Source organism: Mauremys reevesii, linkage group 2 (assembly GCF_016161935.1).
Source record: "Mauremys reevesii isolate NIE-2019 linkage group 2, ASM1616193v1, whole genome shotgun sequence".
In the NCBI taxonomy this organism is placed as follows: Eukaryota; Metazoa; Chordata; order Testudines; family Geoemydidae; genus Mauremys; species Mauremys reevesii.
In genome coordinates, this window is record NC_052624.1 from 68,581,045 (window position 1) to 68,595,093 (window position 14,049).

The following is a 14,049-nucleotide window of genomic DNA, read 5'->3' on the forward strand; positions in this document are numbered from 1 at the left end:
GAGAGGGAGTCTCCTGTGGGCGTAGGTAATCCACCTGCCCAAGAGGCAGTAGCTAGGTTGATGGAAGAAATCCTTCCATCGACCTAGTGCTCGCTACATGGGACTTGGGTTGGCTTAACAGCGCTGTTTTGAGGTATGGATTTGTCATACCTGTGACCGCTGTAATTAAACAGACCTAATTTTCTAGTGTAGACCAGGCTTTAGATGCCTAAATTAGGGTGCCTATCTTCAAATTAGATGCTCTAATTAGCATCTACTTAGGAATCTAATACAGGTGTTTTGGTGGCTGAACACTGATTTGGGCAGCCTGAGCTGAGCAAAGCCCCAAACTAGGCATACATAATTGGGTGCCATGTGTACATATTTTGAAAAAGTCAATGCATGTTTTTAAAGTTTCATGTTTTAACTTCTCCCATCCTCCAGAAATGAAAGTGGAAGCAGCAGCCAGGGAGGGGGGCCCTTGTGGAAAACCCTAGAGTGTTTGCCTGTTTGATAGGTTTTTAAAAATCAGCTTTAAAACCACTTAAGAAAATTATATCCGTGCTCTTGACTGGTTTAAAAAGCCTACAGTGTTTATCCTCTGTTTAAATATATAGGTTTTCAGAACCGTATTGATTTAGGTTTCACTTTGGGAAAGCAGTTAAGCAGTGTAAGTGCTGTCCTCAGGGCCTCAATCCCTTCTAAATCCTGCAGGACTCTCACAGTGGAAGGGATGGTGGAGCGCATAATATTGTGATAGGCTTCACTCAGGCTCTAACTCTGGGGAGGAAAGTTCTGTAGACAAAATGGAAAAATCCTCACCTCTGAGTTTGATACAGTTGTATGGGGCCAAAGTCTGGAGTGACCAGAATAACTGAGATCAGACTGTGTTACTGTAGGAGTGAATTTAAGCAAGTTCAATGGGAGTTACTGATAAAGAGGTTGAGTGAAGAGGTGTGTGGTCCTCTGCATCCATCTCTGAATAATTCCACTCTTACCACCTCTATAGTCTTGTCTACACTAGTTTCCCTCCCACCCCTTGAATGATTCCACACTAGCCTTATAATGCTGGTTGGTGGGGGAAGAAATCACAACTTTTTTCAAAAATTTTACCTCAAACTTGAAATTTTGAAGATCTTCAACCAGCTCTAAAGTTGGCTTTCAAAAAGTGGGGGAGACTTTCATCAGTTTTTTTCTAATCTTTAATTTAGACATTATGAAATTGAAAAGACCCTGAGCAGTTCTAAATGATAACAACAATAAAAGCAACAGCACTAGTATAGGTAGCGTGCTAGCGATTGCTGTCATTTTTACCATAGTGTTGTAAAACCTGCTCTGAGCAGGTTTTAGACAAGACTCTGCTTAAAATGCTGGCATCTAGCTGGAGCCCTGTCTCCAGTGGTACATCTATGCTGCATTTTAAAAGCCATGGCAGAGAGTCTCAGAGCCCGGGACTGCAGATTTGGGTTCGTGTTAGGGGACTAAAAACAGCAATGTAGATATGTGGCTCGGGCTGGAACTTGGGCTCTGAAACCCAATGCCAGTGCTTACTTTGTAATGAAAGAAAGAGGAGCCCGGGCTCAAGCAGTTTTTTACATTCATAACTGATGCAGAAAGCCAGAGGTGCCAGAGCTATGATCTGCCAAGTGTAGAGGTGCTGGGGCTCAGCACTAGCGAGCCCTGACATAAACTAAGCACTGTTCAACCCCCTCCATGGGCTTCAGAGCCTGTGCTCCAGCCCAAGCCCAAATGTCTACACAGCTCCTCTGTGGCTCGAGCCTGGGCTCTGAGACTCACTTCTGTGGGTTTTAAAACACAGTGTAGACATACTTCATGTATGCTCAAAGCATTGCTACCACTGCTTGAGATGCTGTTCTTAGCAGTGGTTGGGAATATCTTAGAAAAAAGATTAGCACAGCCTACATATGGAAAATGACCCGTGTGTGACAGTGTCAGTGATGCGTTCTCTCTACACTTGAAAATAGTCAGGCTGCTAATGTAGACATCACCAGGCCCTTCACAACACCCTTTGGGCAAATCACATTAGGTCAGAGGCTCTCAAACTGTGGGGGGCAGGCCCCCCCAGAGGGGATGCAGACTGTATTTTGTGGGGGAGTGTGAGAGGCTTCAGGGGAAAAAATATCATACTAAGCACATTTTACCCACAGCAATGAATAACTAGCAAAGCTGATTCCTCCAGACATATCAGGTCATCAGATGGCGCTGTGTATTTGACTTTCGAGGGCACTGCACATTTTAATAAATTTCTGTTAAGCCTGCATAGCATTATACATTGCTAGCTGTACGTTAATACGATTGCTATGATGTGGTGTGCACATTTGATTGTAAGCCTGGACCACAATCACAGTTTCTTTTGCTCTTATTACAATGCATCGTTGGCTCATTCGTGCAACAGAAAAAAACCCCACACAATTGAAGTGAAAAGCAAAGAAGCCGAAACTGATACAAGTGAAGCATCACCGCTGCATATATCGGTATAAGTATTTATGTGGCGGGACAGGGGAGGGCATAAACTACTACAGATACAAGAAAAGGGCGGGGGCATGATCAAATAATATTGTGAGCCACTGTGTTAGGCCATTGCTGAAATGAAATGTGGTCTGTCTAGGATGTTGGTAATTGCTTGCTCCATTTGAGGGAGGCCAGGAGTGCGAAGCCATTGCTGATGCTTGTTGTCAGTGATGGGTCATTTTCCTAGTTAAAACAGATTCTGTGAGTATATAATAGGCACTGTGAGAAATAGAGATGCTTGATGCAAAGTCTAGTGGGAAACTTTGTATTTACTTCAATGGGTTTTGAATCAGGCCTTAGTAGGGAAGGATTTGAAGGCCATGCCTTAGTGTTTTGACACTCAATCCTTTGCCATTCAGTGGATAAAAAAGTTGCTATATAATAAAATTTTCAACCGTTCAGTTCTCTTCTATTTTAAAACTCACTGTTTCACTTGCTCTATACTTTTCTTCTTAACTACAAAGGAGAACTTGTTTATAGAAGCATTACAACATCACAGATGCTGGTATTAAGATTGTGAAGTCACCAATACATTACTATTCTCAGACACTCCTGTTTATACACTTGAATTTTAGAGTAATAAAAAGCTACAGGCTTGTTAATTTATGATTTATTATATGAAAAGCTTTATCATCCTATAGTGTAAGAGGAATACAAAATAAAATCTGGCCACAAAAGTTGACTCCAGCTCTGATACATTGAATAAAAATGACTAATATGTGTCTTAAAAGTAACTCTAAATAGAGGCATTGAAAACATTGCCATAGGCTACTTCCCTGCTTCAGGGTGTCAGGGAAATAACTTCTGAATATTCTCAGAAGTGTTCAACAAAGCATAAATTATAGTGAAGATGGGGAGACAGGAAAAGCTCAGATGCCTATGAATAACTGAATATTTCCCCAGGGTATAAACATTAATGACTTTAATTAGATTATAATTGCTCATGGAAGCATATTCTTGCACAAGATAAAAATACCTTACATTGCATTCATGGCTAAGCTACTGTACCAGCAGCACAATATATACATATATACCTATCTCATAGAGCTGGAAGGGACCTTGAAAGGTCATTGAGTCCAGTCCCCTGCCTTTACTAGCAGGACCAATTTTTTGCCCCAGATCCCTAAATGGGCCCCTCAAGGAGTGAACTCACAACACTGGGTTTAGTGGGCTAATGCTGAAGCCACTGAGCTATCCCTCCCTCTGCCTCTGGAGACTTAATGTAAACTTCACTTAAATACAATTTCCTCACTAAATGTAAACTACTTAAGCCCACAGTATATAATGTATTATACATATATATTAGTGTGATTCTAGCAATGCTTTAGTATTTAGAGATTGTGGGGCAATGTGCAGTCATGGCACAGCATGGCTAGATCCACCAGAAAGATAACTGGTACACTTCCCATGGCAGGGGCCTCAGGCATTGATGGTACTTCAGTCTCTCCTGTTCTCCACCAGTGCACACAAAAGTTTAGTCTCCTGAGGGCTGATATGCTTTGGTCTACCTAAAATCTGGGGGTGAAATGTAGTAGCCTATGATATACAAGAAATCAGACAAGGTGCTCTAATGATCAGTTCTGCCAGTAAACTGGATGAAACTATGGGACGGCATCCCAAGAGCGTCACCTCCATGCATCCACCACAGGGGATTGTTAGAATGTAGCATGAGGTGTTTTTTCCTTATTAGTCCAGGACTTTAAAATCTAAGTGCAGATCCACTCATTGCATTTCAGCTAAACCACTGAACAAACTAGTCCAAAATTCTATCATTGAGCCGGAGGTGAAAGTAAGCTGGTATGCCCCGGTACGGCGTACTGGCAAGAGCCGGTGTGCCGTACTGGGGTGGATCGGCTTCCCCTGGTGGCAATTTACAGGGCCCGGGGCTTTCAGCAGCAGCTGGCACCCCGGGCCCTTTAAATTGCCACCAGAGCCCTGCTGCCGGAGCTCTAGAGAAGTGGCAGCGGGGCCCAGGCGGTGATTTAAAGGGCCCAGGGCGCCTGCCACAGCTACTGCCCCGGGCCCTATAAATTGTCCCTGGAGCCCTGGGGTAGTGGCGGCGGGGCTCCATCGGCTATTTAAAGGATCCGGGGCTGCGGCAGCCGCTACTGCCCCAGCCCTTAAAATAGCTGCCAGAGACCTGCTGCTGCCTCCCCAGGGCTCTGGCAGCAGGGCTCTGGGGACGATTTAAAGGGTCCAGGGCTCCGGTAGCCACTACAACCCTGGGCCCTTTAAATCATCCCTGGAGCCTGCCGGAGCCCTGGGGTAGCGGCGTGGGGCTCAGGTGGTGATTTAAAGGGCCAGGGCTCGGCCGCCGCTACCACCCCAAGGCTTTTAACTTGCTGCCGGAGCCCTGCCACCACTACCCCAGGGCTCTGGCTGCAGGGCTCTAGGGCTGATTTAAAGGGACTGGGGTGGTAGCAGCAGCTGGAGCCCCGGGCCCTTTAAATCACCACCTGAGACCCCGGGTGCCGCTGCTACCCCAGGGCTCCAGCACCACGGCTCGGGTGGCGATTTAAAGGGCTCAGGGGTCCCACTGACGCTACCCTCCAGGGTCCTTTAAATTGCCACCCGAGCCCTGCTGCTGGAGCCCTGGGGTAGTGGCAGCAGGGCTCTGGTAGTGATTTAAAGGGGCAGGGGCTCCTGGCTGCCGCTACTGCAGCGGAGCCCCAGGCTTTTTAAAACTCCGCTAGAGGCCGGGGCCCCCTCCAATGGTGATTTTAAAGTGCCCGGGGCTCTGCTGCTGTAGCAGCAGCTGAAGCCCTGGGCCCTTAAGGCCCCGTCTCTTCTGGTAGAGGCCACACCTCTTGCAGTTGAGGCCCCTCCACTCCTAAGGACTCTGGAGTACCAGTAAGTCCTTTAAGGTATTTTCACCCCTGCCTTGAGCACACAACCTGAGCAGCTGGGAAGTTCATTAGGTATTGGGAGAAAAGAATCCCAACCCCATACTAAGGTCACAAAGCATTAATAAAGCCATCTCATCACTGCTACTCCAGCTCCAGGGCTGTGTCACATATGCCTTGCCAGTCCTGCTCCACAAACAGCAATGGTTGGTGGATCCATGTAGTAGTGAAGTGACCAGACCCACACCCGGTCCATATCCTATTCCCATAGCATTCAGAGAGCTTCCACAGCAGAATGGTACACAGAGAGTGTGAAACTCTGCCACAGTTCCCTAAAACCCGTCTTTCCCTTTGTTTCCCCATGCAACAGGATCACACCAATTTTGCTATGCCTGTGGACTTCTACATCTGTAGGAGGGTCCTGGGGGGAGAGAGGATTTTCTGCTTAATTAAAATATGGTATTTCTATTTGCTGATGTTTGAAAGGAAATACTATTTGTTTTCCCACATCTGATATATTTTTTTAAATGACATAAGAAATATCAAACCATGAACTACCTCTTCTTTATTTTTTTGTTATATTTGGCTTGAAGAATCTTATGTGAAGGGAAATCTGGGAACAATAGTATACCAAATAAAAAAGTGGGTAAATGTGAATATTTTCAACTCAGACAAACACTGCTATAATTAATTTACTTCTACAAATCTTTAACCCAGCTCTTAAGACAAATGAAGTGTTCCAAACCACCGTAAGAACCTTAGTGAGTTTTAATGAGAACATTATTGACTCCCAACACACAGAGGAATATGTAATACTTTACTTTTGTAATAGGAAGCTGAGGAGGATGTTGAAAGTAGGCTAGATAATATAAATTGAGAGGGCAAAGCCTGAGGTCCTTACTTCATTTTTATGCAGTCTTTACTCATTTTGGACCTAGATTAAATAATCTATTTTGACCCTAGAAATCAGGATCTGGCCTTAGATTAATAATCTCTGTGAATACAAAGAGAAATAATAAGATTCCCCACTGACCTGCACCTTACGTCGTCATTTACCTCTCTTCCCCTTACAGTCTTTCATCTGCCTCCCTCATTTACCTTGCCCTCCATGCTTCTCTTCATCCTTCTTACCCTATCTACTCCTTCCTCTCCATACCTGCCTTTCACACCCTTCCTTTAAGTGTTCCTCTTCACCTTCCTTCCTTTTTTCTACTCCCTTGATCATGTTACTTCTTCCTCGCCTGCCATTTCCCATGGACCTCGTCTGTTGCCATTAAATACAATGTAACTAACAAGATAGTTTGATTCATGTGTATAATATAGCTGTTCCCCTTCCCCTTGTTTGTTTCTGTGTCTTTGTGGTGGGGATTGTCTTGTCATATGTATTTTCACAGGACTCATCACAAATGGGACCTCCAGTCCTGACTGGGGTCTTTGGGCAGTAGCGCAGGATAAATTGTCAATAAATAACAATCATAATATTAGTCTGGCCACATGGCACACCCAGTACATCTTATGCTACAGGATAGACTAAACAACACAAACTATAATGCATTAATATTTACACTTAATGAAGAAAACAGGAATAAAAATGACTCTTTGTGTTGAAAGTGGCAGAGCTGAAAGTGGAGGAAAAATCATAACTTTTGGAATATCCTGATTTCTGAGCGCTTGCTTTCTTACCTTGAATATCGCATTAATGTTAGCTATTGTGTTTAATTTTCCGGGTTTTCTTAGGAAAAGATACTGCTAAATTGTAGTGCAACCTTATAATCTACCTAAATAATCCTAAATTGAAGTGGATTTCACCGAGGAGCCATTAATAGATTAGTCCTAAACTCAGGAGGCATTAACAGGGCTCTCTTTATTTTAGGGAATCTTTAAACAAATATGTGACTCTGAATGTTCATAGGTTTACAATTACTGAACCAATTTTCATTAGACATGAATAATTTTACTTCCTCATTGATGATCTATGAAACAACCTGGTTTGGAGGGTGTAGTATTAGCCTTTTTCTGAGATTTGCAGGCTTCAAAATTTCAGTTAGGAAATATGGGGAAAGTGTGCTGTATTTTTCATGCTAGCTTAACTCAAATGGTTGAACTAAGTTTACTCATGCTTTCCAAAATAATTCAACTTTGGGCTTAGAACAAGCATGGAAATTTTCAGCCTGATGGAATTTGTCTGAGCGTTATGAGTAAGTGAAAAAGGAGAGGGTTGTATGAAAGTTGGAATTCCTCCTTAACGATAGCAGTCACTACCGGCTGGATCCCAAAGCAGTTTGAACTACATGCTCAAGTGAACAATAATGGAGGATTCTAGTAGAAAATTAATAGACTGTCAAGTACTATTTATGGATGATGAACTGTAATTGCAGAGGAAGGCCAAATGCTAACAGTAACATATAGCCTAACAAAGATTTATACCATGGTTATTTGGATGGTTATTCAGCTATCTTCTCAAAACTAAAAAACAAACAAACAAAAGACTCCCTACACACACACTCTCATCTGAAAACATTGAGTATAACAAAGCAGTTAAAGTCAATACCATTCTAGCAAACTGCAAATGACAGATTACAGTCAAGTGATGTAATGCTATGAGACTGGTTTCTGGACAGAATTCAGTCATGCAATTGTACCTTGAAATAGCACAATAAAAAAAAACAACAAAAAAACCATGCTCCAGTTTCTTTCTTGCCACAAAGTGAGAGGTATATAAGAGTTTTAAATCTCTTACTTTCTACCCTTAATATGGCATCAGATGGGGCTAAGCACTGGTTTAGTGACCTTTCTTATGGACTTATACAGGTTCAATTGCATGTTATGCATGCTTTATACAGGGCCACCCAGAGGGGGGGCAAGTGGGGCAATTTGCCTCAGGCTCTGGACCCCACAAGGGCCCCGCGAGCCCTGGCCCGGTGGCGGTCCGGGTCTTCAGCGGCATTTCGGTGGCGGGGGGCCCTTCAGTGCTGCCGAAGATGTGGAGCGACTGAAGGGCCCCCCGCCGCTGAAATGCTGCTGAAGACCCAGACCGCCGCCGGGTGAGTACAAGCGCCGCAGCTCCCCCACTTTGCCCCAGGCCCCCTGAATCCTCTGGGCGGCCCTGGCTTTATAGAATGCAGTGTCTGCTTTAGTCTACTCAGAAGGTGTATGCTTGGCAGGAAAAGCCACTGCTGGCACCTCTCCTGAAGGAGTTGTGCTGCCACAGAAAGTAGATGCAAAGAACCCCATAATGATGAGGGGGGTGGGGGTTGGATCTTGTGATAGAGTGTTTACTTCACACAAGGCCTGAGCAAGTTAAAAAGGGCTGATTTAACTTTATAGCCTGCACCTGGAGGAGGGCAGGGCTGGCTAAAGCCTAACTGGAGATGAAGTGCAGCTTGGCAAGAGTAGTCTGGGCCTGTATAAACCCAGGAAGCTGAATATAAGAGGGGGCTGTAAGGCAGAGCTTTCCAGTTATCTCCTAGAGATCAATTATGTTGATTATGGGTAAGGTGGTATTGAAGGAGGAGACTACAGAGTCTGGCAAGAAGCAGTGGGGAGTAGCCATTGGGAGCAGAGGAAACTTAGATGTTGGCTAGGAGTTACAGAAATTAACTATAAAGAAGCCCAAGGAAACAGTGGTAGGGACCGAGATTGAGTACATCATGGTTGCTTGGCATAGAGTCCCTGAGTTGGAATTTATAGGAACCTGGACTTGCCTACTACTCTGTCAGCCACTAGGTGGCACAGGGCCTGGATTTGAACTGGCAGGCCACCTGACATGGTATATGGATTGCTTGTCTGGTAGGACTTTGACAGCCCTAAAGAGGAGGATTAAACAGTGACTTGTCTAGAGGGCGGAGCACCATGACTCATAGACAGAGAGAGAGGCACTGTGGTGTGGGCAACTGATGGAAAGGGGTGTCAGACTGGGTGAGAGCTAGTCCACAGGCACAAGGAGGTGCCCCAATGGTGAGTGTACCTGTTACATATCTCCTTATGGGTGCACAAGTTTACATACGGTCCGATCCTGAATTGACCCATTGGCTCTCCAGGGTTTCAATGCCTCATCCCCAGCTATCTTTGTAAAGTTCCAAAATCTTCCCTAGTAAAGTGACTATTTCTTTGAAGCTCTCCAAATTCTGCTACACTGTTATCTGGGCCCTTTTACCCCTTCCTGAGTCTCTGATATGAGAATGTTTGCCCCCAAAGTGATTATTCAGCTTGCTGTAGTACAATGAGCCAATGGCAGGCTTTTTTTTAATGTTGCTCACATGACCTCTTCCAACGATTATTATGTACAATAGAATGAACTAAGTTCTGAAGGCTTGTTTTGGTTTTGACAGGTCAGTAAATCCAAAGCAATAGCTCCAATGCTCTGAGATGTCACAAGCCAGTTCTGTGTGAATGAATATAATACTAGAAAAAGAGGGGGCTATACGTGGCTTGATATCTCCATGGTACAGTCACTGAAAATCAAAGGAAGGGTTAAAATGGAGGAAAGCAACTGCATCAGAATAAGTTTATTAAAGATCTTCAGAAGCAGAAGACTATGTGAGGGAAAGACATTTAGCTACACCTTGACAGAGGTTTTTTCACTGTAAATAAGATCTTTATAATGCCTTATAAGAATTTGGAAATTCAGAGTAATAATCTGTTTGCTCTCTTACAGGAACTTCCTCCCAGAAAGCCTTTCTGGGAATGGTCCTTTAATGTGATGGACGCAAACAGCTGCAGCCCTAAGTAGCAACTTTGTCACTAGCTGTTCTTTCCTGCATCTCTCTCTCTTCCACTTGGTAAGTAGTCTTACTCCTGGTTATGTTTCCCTGTCTTATTCCGGAGGAAATTCCACATTTTCACACCATGTACTTGCATATTCATGAGGACATAAGTGTGCTGTTTCTTGTTGGCTCTGCCTACAAAAAGCTATTGGAGTTTTCATTTATGAATTAATTACTGAAACTGTCTGTTAAGATGTGAACCAAATACATCTCCTCAATACAACAGTTATGGCCCAGTTCTGAAATACGTCTCAGAGTAGAACTCTCATTTACTTTAATGGAAGTTCTATATGCAGGGGCTTGCAGGACTGGGCCTTCAGGAGCACATCATGTTTTGGAATGAAGAATAATAGACATGAGACAGGAGGCATGTTTGTGGATGATGCTGTGGATTTTCTTTTTCTATTCCTGCTTTCCCCTCTCTACCACAATGAGTAAAATCTGTGGAATGCAGAGCTATGTGAAACTACTAGTTTTCATTTTGAGTACAGTGAAGCCTACTTAAATTAACAAATGAATAAGTAGCAAATGCATTTTAAAAATGAATAATGCATAAAATGTGTGTAATAAAACATGCTACATGCCTACCTGTGAAAGCTGCAACTTTAAAATGAATAAAATGCATCGAAGGAACTTTAACATCCCTTTTATTCATTAGCGTTTTAGTGCCTCATTAATAGACTTTAGATTAGTCAGGCTGTAAAGTGTCTATTGTCAAGTACTGACAGTGCAAGAAATTGCCTTCTGTACCACTGAAGTGTCACCTGACTGTAGTTAAAAACTCATCTGCTGGTAAGGGTCATCATGAGACGGTATAAATTAACAATGTTTCTGAAGAAGCTGAGCTGCATTAACACTATCAATCCTGGTTCCTTGTGAGTCATGGAAATTGATTAAAAATGGCGTAATGACTCAAACTAGATGAGTCATTATTTAAAATATTACTTAAGGATTTCCCACTGTAATCTCAATGAGACCATAATGTAACTTTCCCAAGTACTCTAAAACTGGAATATTTGACCTTCCCTGTACAGATAAGATGGAACCATGTGTTTGGAAACCATAGCACTTGTGTTTGCCACTCATCCATGCAAACAAGACCAAACTGTTATAATGGTCTAGGGCAGGTGTTGGCACCCTTTCAGAAGTCATGTGCTGAGTCTTCATTTAATCACTCTAATTCAAGGTTTTGCGTGCCAGTCATACATTTTAATGTTTTTAGAAGGTCTCTTTCTGTACGTCTATAATATATAACTAAATTATTGTTGTATGTAAAGTAAATAAGGTTTTTAAAACATTTAACAAGCTTCATTTAAAATGCAGATCCCCCAGACCGGTGTCCAGGACCCGGGCAACGTGAGCGCCGCTGAAAATCAGCTTGCGTGCCACCTTCGGCACGCATGTCATACGTTGCCTACCCCTGTCTAAGGTTTGTTTCACTGAGCTGGGGGAGCTTACTGTAATACCCGTTTTGAAGCTTTGTCATACCTTACCAAAATGAACAAGCCACAGAGGCTGCAACTGAAGCAGTGCTGTGTAGGTTGAGACAAACAGTGCTTGGCACCATTTTGGAAACTGGACTTAAAACCTGAGGCTCAGGAGTAGTCCTAAGCGTAAAAAATGGACAAATCCTGGTCCTCATAGTTAATCGTCTCAGAAATGGTATCAAAACATCTTATGTCTCAATCTTAAAATTTTCTGTAGGGTGTAAATTACATTGTAATTGGTATGACATGAGATTCTGAAGTACAATGAAATTGTTTTGAGGGGACAGTACTCTAGATTTTCTTACAAGTAATCCCTTATTGGCTGTCTGATTTCTTCTCTTTTTCTTAATTCACTGTACATTATTTCTGTATTCGTAGGACCCATAAGCTATGCCTTATGGCATTAGAAGTGGCTATTGCAACTATATTAGGAGAACCCTGTAGTTCAAAATGTGCATGCTGTGAATGACTTGTTGCCTTTTATTGATCAGTAATGCAGCATTTCAATGTGTCCAAATTATATAAACCACCCTGTCTATTTCAAATTCCTTTTCTCTTCTAATTATGGGAGAAATACACTATAAATATCAACTGGTACTATTGAACATACTACATAAAAGGTTTGTGAACTACTATACTGTACATTTTAAATCTACTAACATGGAGGTTTTTTAAAGAAACATTGAAAGTTGCAAATATCTCAAGCTAGATTAAATGAACATTGTATGTGACTTAGTCAATGAGGTGAAGTTATTGTATATTGGTTTAAAAGATTTCTGCCAGAATGCATTCATGCAGGAAATAGGGGACTATGAGGAGGGAAAAACAAATGGGAAAGCAGCACAAGTGGATCCAGATAAGCAATCCCTGAACAAACACTTGGGAGGCAGTTGCCTCCCATCCATAGAAATGTAGAGCTGGAATGGTTCTCCCTGACAGGTATTTGTCCAACCTGTTCTTAAAGACCTCTGATGGAAGGCTATTCCAGAACTTAACCATCCTTGTAGTTAAAGATTTCCCTAATATGTAACCTAAATCTCTCTTGATGCAGATGCAATATTCTTATCAGTGCAGGTGTCCATGTATAGGTCATCACCATATTCATAAACTTATCAGGCTCCTCCTGGAACAACTTCACAAGAGTTTCAGACTTCTCTAAGTTGTGAAAAACAATGGAATCACAAATGACCCCTTTCTGAAACTTTGGAAAATCACCAGGGCCATAAAAAGTCCTTCTTTTCTACACACAAATACCCACATGGCTAACAGCAAAGCACTGTAGCTGTGAAAATTTTCACAAATTAGACCAATATTATACCACTGAAAGAGCTGCTATTTTAAGTTATTTACCATTCACGTATCTGCGTATTTCCATTTAGATATAATACCCAGTAAAGAATATGAAAGATGCAGATGAAGCCCACTACTATTTGTCCTACCTTAAGCAGATATAGAAAAGTCTTCACATCCGTTAAGGGCTGTTATAAAGAGATATGTGAGCAATTATCACGTCTCTCCTCAGTCATCTTTTTCTCAAGACAAGTACCTTCTGTGTCTTACCTTAACACTCCTGTTAACAAACTCCAGAGTATTTGTGGGTTTTTTGCAGCTGCATCACATTGGCTCATTCAATTTGTGATCCACTGTATTCCCCCAGATCTTTCTCAGCAGTATTACCATATAGCCAGTGACAACCCCCCTCTCCATCTCGTAGCTGGCATTTTTTTGTTTTCCTCCCTCCTAAGTGAAGTCCTTTGCCCTCGTCTTTATTTTTTTCTCTTTTCTCTCTTCACCCCTCTCCCCACACCCCCAAACCAATTATCCTATTTTGTCAAGGTCCTTTTGACTTCTAATCCTGTCCTCCAAATTACTTGTACCCTCTCCCAGCTTGGTGTCATCCACACATTTTTATAAGCATACTTTCAACTTCATTATCCAAGTCACTAATGAAACCATTGTCTGGTATGAAACCCAGGACAGACTCTTGTGAGACCCCACTAGATACAGCTCCCCAGTCTGACAGCAAACCATAAGTACTCTTTGAGTAGGGTCTCACAACCATTTGTGCACCCTTCTTATAGTAATTTTACCTAGCCCGTATTTCCCTAGTTTGCTTATGAGAATGTCTTATGGGTCTAGATTTTTAAGTAAGGTTTTTATCATAACTACTGCTCTCCCCACCCCCATTCACTAGGGTGGTAACCCTGTCAAAGAAGTCTATTAGGTTAGTTTGGCATGACTTGTTCCTGAGGAATAGCCAGCATGGATTTATCATAACCCTGTTATCCTCTAGGTGCTTACCAGGGGCGGCTCTAGCTTTTTGCAGCCTTCAGCGGCTTGCCTGTGGGAGGTCCGCCAGTCCCACGGCTTTGGAGTACCCGCCACTGAATTGCCGCCGAATCCGCAGGACTGGCAGACCTCCCACAGGCAAGCCGCTGAAGG

The 14,049-nt window shown here is 42.9% G+C and overlaps 1 long non-coding RNA gene across 2 annotated transcripts in view; it reads left to right on the top strand.

The window, feature by feature from the left end:
- Positions 1 to 14,049, top strand: part of LOC120396900 — a 176,339-nt gene that overhangs the window by 28,878 nt on the left and 133,412 nt on the right. For both annotated transcript variants that reach the window (XR_005593516.1, XR_005593515.1), the window contains exon 4: positions 10,012 to 10,135. This is a non-coding gene — a long non-coding RNA (uncharacterized LOC120396900). The remainder of the gene's footprint in view (positions 1 to 10,011; positions 10,136 to 14,049) is intronic.